Below are 6,264 nucleotides of genomic sequence, written 5' to 3' on the forward strand. Positions count from 1 at the left end.
TCTCTTTAAAAGGAGGGCGCGTGACTGCGCATTCGCCGGATACCACGCCACTTCCGGCTCGGTGTGGTCCTCGACATATTAGACCCCAATAAATGCACGACCTCGAACATCCCTGTCATATTAACCGAGGCAGTAGTGGGCACCGCAGATGTTCCGTTTTTAGACTACACAAGAGGCAACAGACCAATACTGCGCCGAACCCCAACAGGATAATCCTCTCAGGAATTGCGTGTCACGGGAGATAGAGGCATTCGGTTGCAGAGTGCGGTCGTTGACCGCGCCTCCCCCTATCCCCGTCTGAGCGGGCCCCGTTTTTCTCGCCTCAGTGCTTAGCCGGCCTCAAGCTTGATCTAGCAAGCCCCGGTCATCCTCGTTCTAACAGCACTCCACTTGTTATTTCAGTGTGGCCCTCGTGCGCGCAAAATTACAAGGATTGAAAATATCTAGCTTCTAGTTAATGTAGCCGTGGCATCAACTTCCATGCACCTAATAAGCACGTTCAACACGGCATCTTTGGATATATTACGCCAGCGTTGGCCTCTCTCTAGCTAGACTGCAGTTTTGATACCTTTTTTTTTAGCTCCGAAGTTTTTGAGTAATTTCTAATAATACTGTGCGGCTTATCTGCGCTAAAGTGGGTGCTAAAAATTAATTAGTTCGTATTTTCATTTCTTCGCTTAGTCACACAGCAGGTTCGAAACACAAACTAGGTGGGCGAAGTTACAAAAGGAGGTAGTATTCAGTACAACGTAGAAGTGGTATCAACAGAAAGATTGCACTGACACCAAGTAGCTCAAGCAGACAAAAATGAACGAATCTACTAATTACTTTCGCGTCCTCCTGCACCCCCCCCTCTCAAATATTTCTTTGTGAACATTTCCTTCGATCTGAGTGTTTTTAAGCGCAAAGCATGAGTAGCCGTTGCGGTCATCTCGTGCATTACTGGAAGACCAAGTCAGCCCAGGACTGTGGTCTCTTTCGAAGGCGCTGCAGAAGAGCTCGGATGGCTGCCGTCTCGCCGAGGTGACCAAGTCGTATCAATAACCCCTTTTAGGCCAAAAGGTTTAGTGCCTCATTGTAGTTATTTCGCCACTTATAGCATGCATGTGTAGCAGATAATGACAGGCCCTACAATTGACAAGAAAAATTTCCTGAGCACCCAGCTTGGCTGGGCTGTTCATATAACCAGAGCGCCGTCAGCAATGTTCTAATAAGCCTTGTCTCTGGACTCTTGCATACGCAGATAATTCATTATAAACTGATACACAAGCAGCGTCGGGAAAACGGAATAAGCAGTGCTGCAGCGAACTCCTTGGCTTTGTGAGCGAATGGCAGTAATTTCTGTCTTGCTTCGCTCCTCAGCACTGACTGTGAGCCATTGTTGCTGCACTCTAGAACTTCCGTATCCTTGCACCATAAGAAATCCGGGACCGCAGCAACGTTGGGAGGAACTGATTATGCGACTCTCTCTAATATTTAGTTCCCAAAAGCATTGCTTCTTACCTCCACTTGTAGTCACCTATCGGCGTGCAAAATGAAGCTAGTTTATCAACTTCAGACTGGATCGTGACCGTACATCTCATTTCTTTGAAGCGGTGATTGCGAAGAACTTGAGAAAAAAAACGAACACTGTCAGTTGCAACAATCACTGCGTTACTTTGCCAAGGCTCTCGGGTGCGCCCCAAATAAGTTCGGATTCTTGTTAGCCACTCGCCAAAATATGAGCAGAAACTTTTCCCCGCATTTCCTTGTTCATGTCCGAAAACTGAAGTTTCGCCCTTGTCTTCAGCCAGGCACCCCTGCTGAGAGATTGTAGACGGCCCATGGAATGCAAGATCAGTGGGCGCAGGTGACGGATGAGTCTTAGTCACGAAGGTACTTACTTAATTAGGAACTCACGCATTGGATTCACTGTGTTCACAGATTGTGCCTGGCTATCTAGCTCGCCACATTCTTTCTTACACGCGAACGTTTTGTGCGCGTAGGAATTCTAGCTTTCACCACTTCCTGCCTATCCTCTCGTCCTGTCCCCTAACCTCTTTCATTTTATTTCTCCATTCTGCCTGCTATCCTTTATTTCCGCAGCCCCAGCTCATGTGATTCAGTATCGATGGCAGATGCCGGGGCTAGCAAAAGTCTTGTCCTTCTTTTTTACTATTATGTAAAAAAAAACCACTACCACCACCACAACCACTTCCTGATTTCATGCAAGACGCTAACTAAAGTGGGTGTTTCTTATTCTTTCCTGCTTTTGGTTATTTTTATTGGACACAGAAGTCGATAAAAAGAAAGTGATAGGGCTAGAGGAATTACAAAGAACATGTGAAAGACATAAGCGCGAAAAAACGCTTTTAAAAGGACAATGAGATGTGCAATTTACGATGACATTAACTATGACATAGATCCGTTGGGCTGAATGATAAAAGAAAGAAAAGCCGTTGTATGGGGTATGAAAGGCCGCCTGGTGAATATACTATGTGCTTCACGACTTCTCAGAATTCTATCTACCACGCTGTTTTTATTAAATGACCCGCAGGGGTCTGGGCACTCAGTACCCAGACCCCCGAGGATCACGTTTTCGCGATGACTTCTAACTTTGCACGCCGAAAACTAAATGACCACAAATTTATGCTCAAAGGAACTTTTCGTGCTGAATGAAATTTGCACGGTCCGAAATATGCCACGTAATCTTGCGTTTTGTCAAATACACCAGAAGTTACTGAGCCTCGAATATGCGTGATTTTTTTGCCATTCTCGCACTTTGTGAGTGTCCATTCAACGAGTAAAGAACTAACTATCCACTGGAGCCAAAAACCGCTCGCCGCATACCGATATTAACATTTCTTTTAAACTCTGCAGAACCATCCTTCTTTTAGGTATAGTAAGCTTTCCAACCCGCTGCACGCAAGCAGGCTAGTTGAAAATGAAAATTGGTACTGTTTTATGCACGCACTCTATTTTTGGCTTACTCCGTAGGTGACAACTAGTTACCATTAATGGTGCACACCACTGAAAATAAATGCCTTACTCCCTCTAGAGAGCTAAACCTTGTTTTTCTAGCATGTGCAAGCGTTGGACAGCCACCCTAATCTTTACTAGTTGCGTACACTGCTTAGGCTGTGTAGCGTCGGGAAATTATGCCGACTGGTCCTAATACCTCCTTTTTATGAAGGTTCTTTTCAGTTTCAGTGTGGGCTGGAACATTGTTTCTATTCTAGCTTGCCCTCCCCCTCTTTCACTTGCCGCCCCCTGATTCGCCTTTCTTCCTAATGCAAATCCGGGCGCTAAGCAGCCTTCGGTCGTCACTCAAGGGAAAGCCTAATCTGCCTCATTAACCTTTATTGATCACGGTTCTGGCCCCACACTTCCACCCTCAAGTCCTCATTAGTATGGTAATTAGCTTACGCATTACGAATTAGTCTTGAGTGGCCTTCATTTATGCTGCCATTTCCTGCCCTCTTAGCTTAGATACTTCCGTCATTTGGTCTTTATAACTGCTTGCTTTTGTGCAAACATTGCTTCTTGTGTTTGCTTCCATATGCTGATTTTCTGCCTCACTCCTCAACGTAAGCCTCATGCAATAAAATGATATTTGCTTGCGTAGATCGCCAGGTAGTCGAAATTATTCCGAAGCCCTCCACTAGTACGGCACCTCTTTGTTCCTTTCTTCTTTCACTCCCTCCTTTATCCCTTCCCTTACGGCGCGGTTCAGGTGTCCAACGGTATATGAGACAGATACTGCGCCATTTCCTTTCCCAAAAAACCAGTTATTATTATTATTATTATTATTATTATTATTATTATATTATTATTATTATTATTATTATTATTATTATTATTATTATTATTATTATTATTATTATTATTATTATTATTATTATTATTATTATTGCGTAGGAAGCTAGAAATTTCCTGCGGCTGTATTTATCTCTATTTAAATTAGTTCTGTAATGTTTTTATTACTCTCGGCAACTATATATGAGAAACTCCACCCAGCTAGGCTACGTAGGATTAAAGAAACAACTGTGCTAAATAAATGACAGAGCATAGAAAAGAAATTTCCGCAAAATTACTTATTTCTGTTACAACAGCGACACTTTCTGATGAGACAAATTATAAATGTAAACGTACTTTTTTCACTTCGATAAGAAAAATCGCTTCTCAGAGCGTTGCTTTAAACTCGGTACTTTTTGATGGTTTTTAACAAGGCGGTTAACTTTTAAATTTGGTAAACGACAGTAATAACTAGAGGTCTGACGAACACTTCAGGTGTAGGGTTGGCCAAGCTATGAGTTCTATACATGAGGCTGCTTGCATGAAGACTGAAGTTTGACTACGAAATTCGGGAGCAGCAGTTACAGCCTCTAGGTGAATTCTTTACACTTGGACATTTAATGTCATCTTTAAGTAGCGTCATATTGAACCAATTCTCGCGTCGCGTTTCTGCCACTTTTCCTTTACAAGTCTGTCTTTACTGGCCCCTGACGCCACCATGACGGCTGCTGTCGTAGAAGGCACAAAAATTGCGAGAAACCAATGGCGCGCTTAAGTAATGCATTGCAGGGCATTGTAATCATGCTTCGAATTTTTTTTAGATCATGTGTCGTGAAAGCTGTTCAAATGACAGCTTTAAAATGAGTCCGCCTACGGCTCAGCAGCTGCGCAGGGCGTTTTTGACAGTGTGACATATAAAACGAAGATAGGGCCTAACATTTCCTTAATGTCGCGCTCGAGCGTTGTAAAGAATGCGACAGGTAATATGCCTCGTAGAAATATGGGAGTGAACGGGAGATGTTATCCAGCGTTCCTCCCGACAGCCGGGACTACAGTCATGTCGACGCGCGAATGCAAAAGCTCTTCCGGCATGGACCTGGAGATGAAAGCAGTGTGAGCAAAGATTCGAGCTTACTCATTCGGCTCTGTAGACATACTTTATATGCGAAATATGCGGAACAGAAAAACAGGTGGAAGCGACGTGGATGTGAAGGAGAAGGGGGTCTACGACATGACGCAGGCATTAGTCGCATAGCGGAAACAACTCGAGTTATTCCGTTCCTGTCGCAAGCAATGCAGACTGACTCCATCATTCCCCTTCGTTTGCTGTTTGTTGCTCAAACCTTGACTGAGCGAATGCGACACTGGCGGCAAGGAGCATTCCGGCCGAGAATTTCGATTTGAGATTTGCTCGCACCTCTCGTCCTTGTTACTAAGCTATTTATCCGGCGAGATAACTGTGCGACGTCCTGTATGCCTCATGGCATTTATGGAAGGATCTGAGGTGCTTCTCTGGTCTCATGCATTTCATAGATGCACGGACCAAACTGCGCGGAATGTGTTGTCAACGAGGACTAGCAACCTAAAGTAGATAGGTTTGTTAAACATTGTTCGAAGGAACAGCATTTAAACACGTTCTTCAAAGAAGGCTCCTAGAATCAAGAAACAGAGAACTAATATAATAAAATTCATTAATATGTGGGTAATGTAAGCTGGGCGTGCCAGCTAACCAAAAAGACAGGGTTAGGCAAACGCAAGAGGTTTCAATACTTTCTCAGGCTGCAGCTATGAGCGCTGAACTATGCCACGTAGAAAGTTCACGCGTCTCTTACGAAGCTCCACGTAGCGAAGAGGTTAACACTACCCTGCGCTGGCAACTACAACAAATATTGCAGAGCTTCAGATAAACACGGTTCGAGCCTGGAAGATATGTGCCACATTAATCGATTTAAGACGTTAAGGATGCACGGTTTGGTCGCAGTGAGAAGCATATGAGCGTCCTTGTATAAATGTCGGCTAAGCACAGAAATTATAGCGTGATAACTAAAGCATGGGACCTCGCGGGCGCCTCAGGACACGTCGAAACCGCCTGCCGACACTTTGAAAAACGATGTGGTTAAAGTGCGTTCCCGCGTTTAACGTTGATGTCTTATCTTAGACTCACGGTGGTGTCGCCCTAAAAAATCCGCAGAATTGAAGTTTGAGAATTAAGGTTGGATAATACTATAGAACAGCTAAGAAAATGCCGCACTTTTCCTCTGGTGTGACTGAAAAGACAACAGCGTTCAATATTGCTCAATGGTCTCCTGGTTTTAACCTGGTATGCAAGAACCCCGGTACTCACAAACAGAATCAAAAGTAACCTGTATTTTTGTACGAGCTGAGACATCACGCAGCAAGTTCTCGAGTGTCTGGTAGGAATTTCACTGCAATGTTTTGCTTTCCGGCTCCGAGGCCAGGTTAGCGGCGTCCTTTATTGAGTCGTGTGTC

The sequence above is a fragment of the Amblyomma americanum genome, chromosome 11 (assembly GCF_052857255.1).
Source record: "Amblyomma americanum isolate KBUSLIRL-KWMA chromosome 11, ASM5285725v1, whole genome shotgun sequence".
Lineage (NCBI taxonomy): Eukaryota > Metazoa > Arthropoda > Arachnida > Ixodida > Ixodidae > Amblyomma > Amblyomma americanum.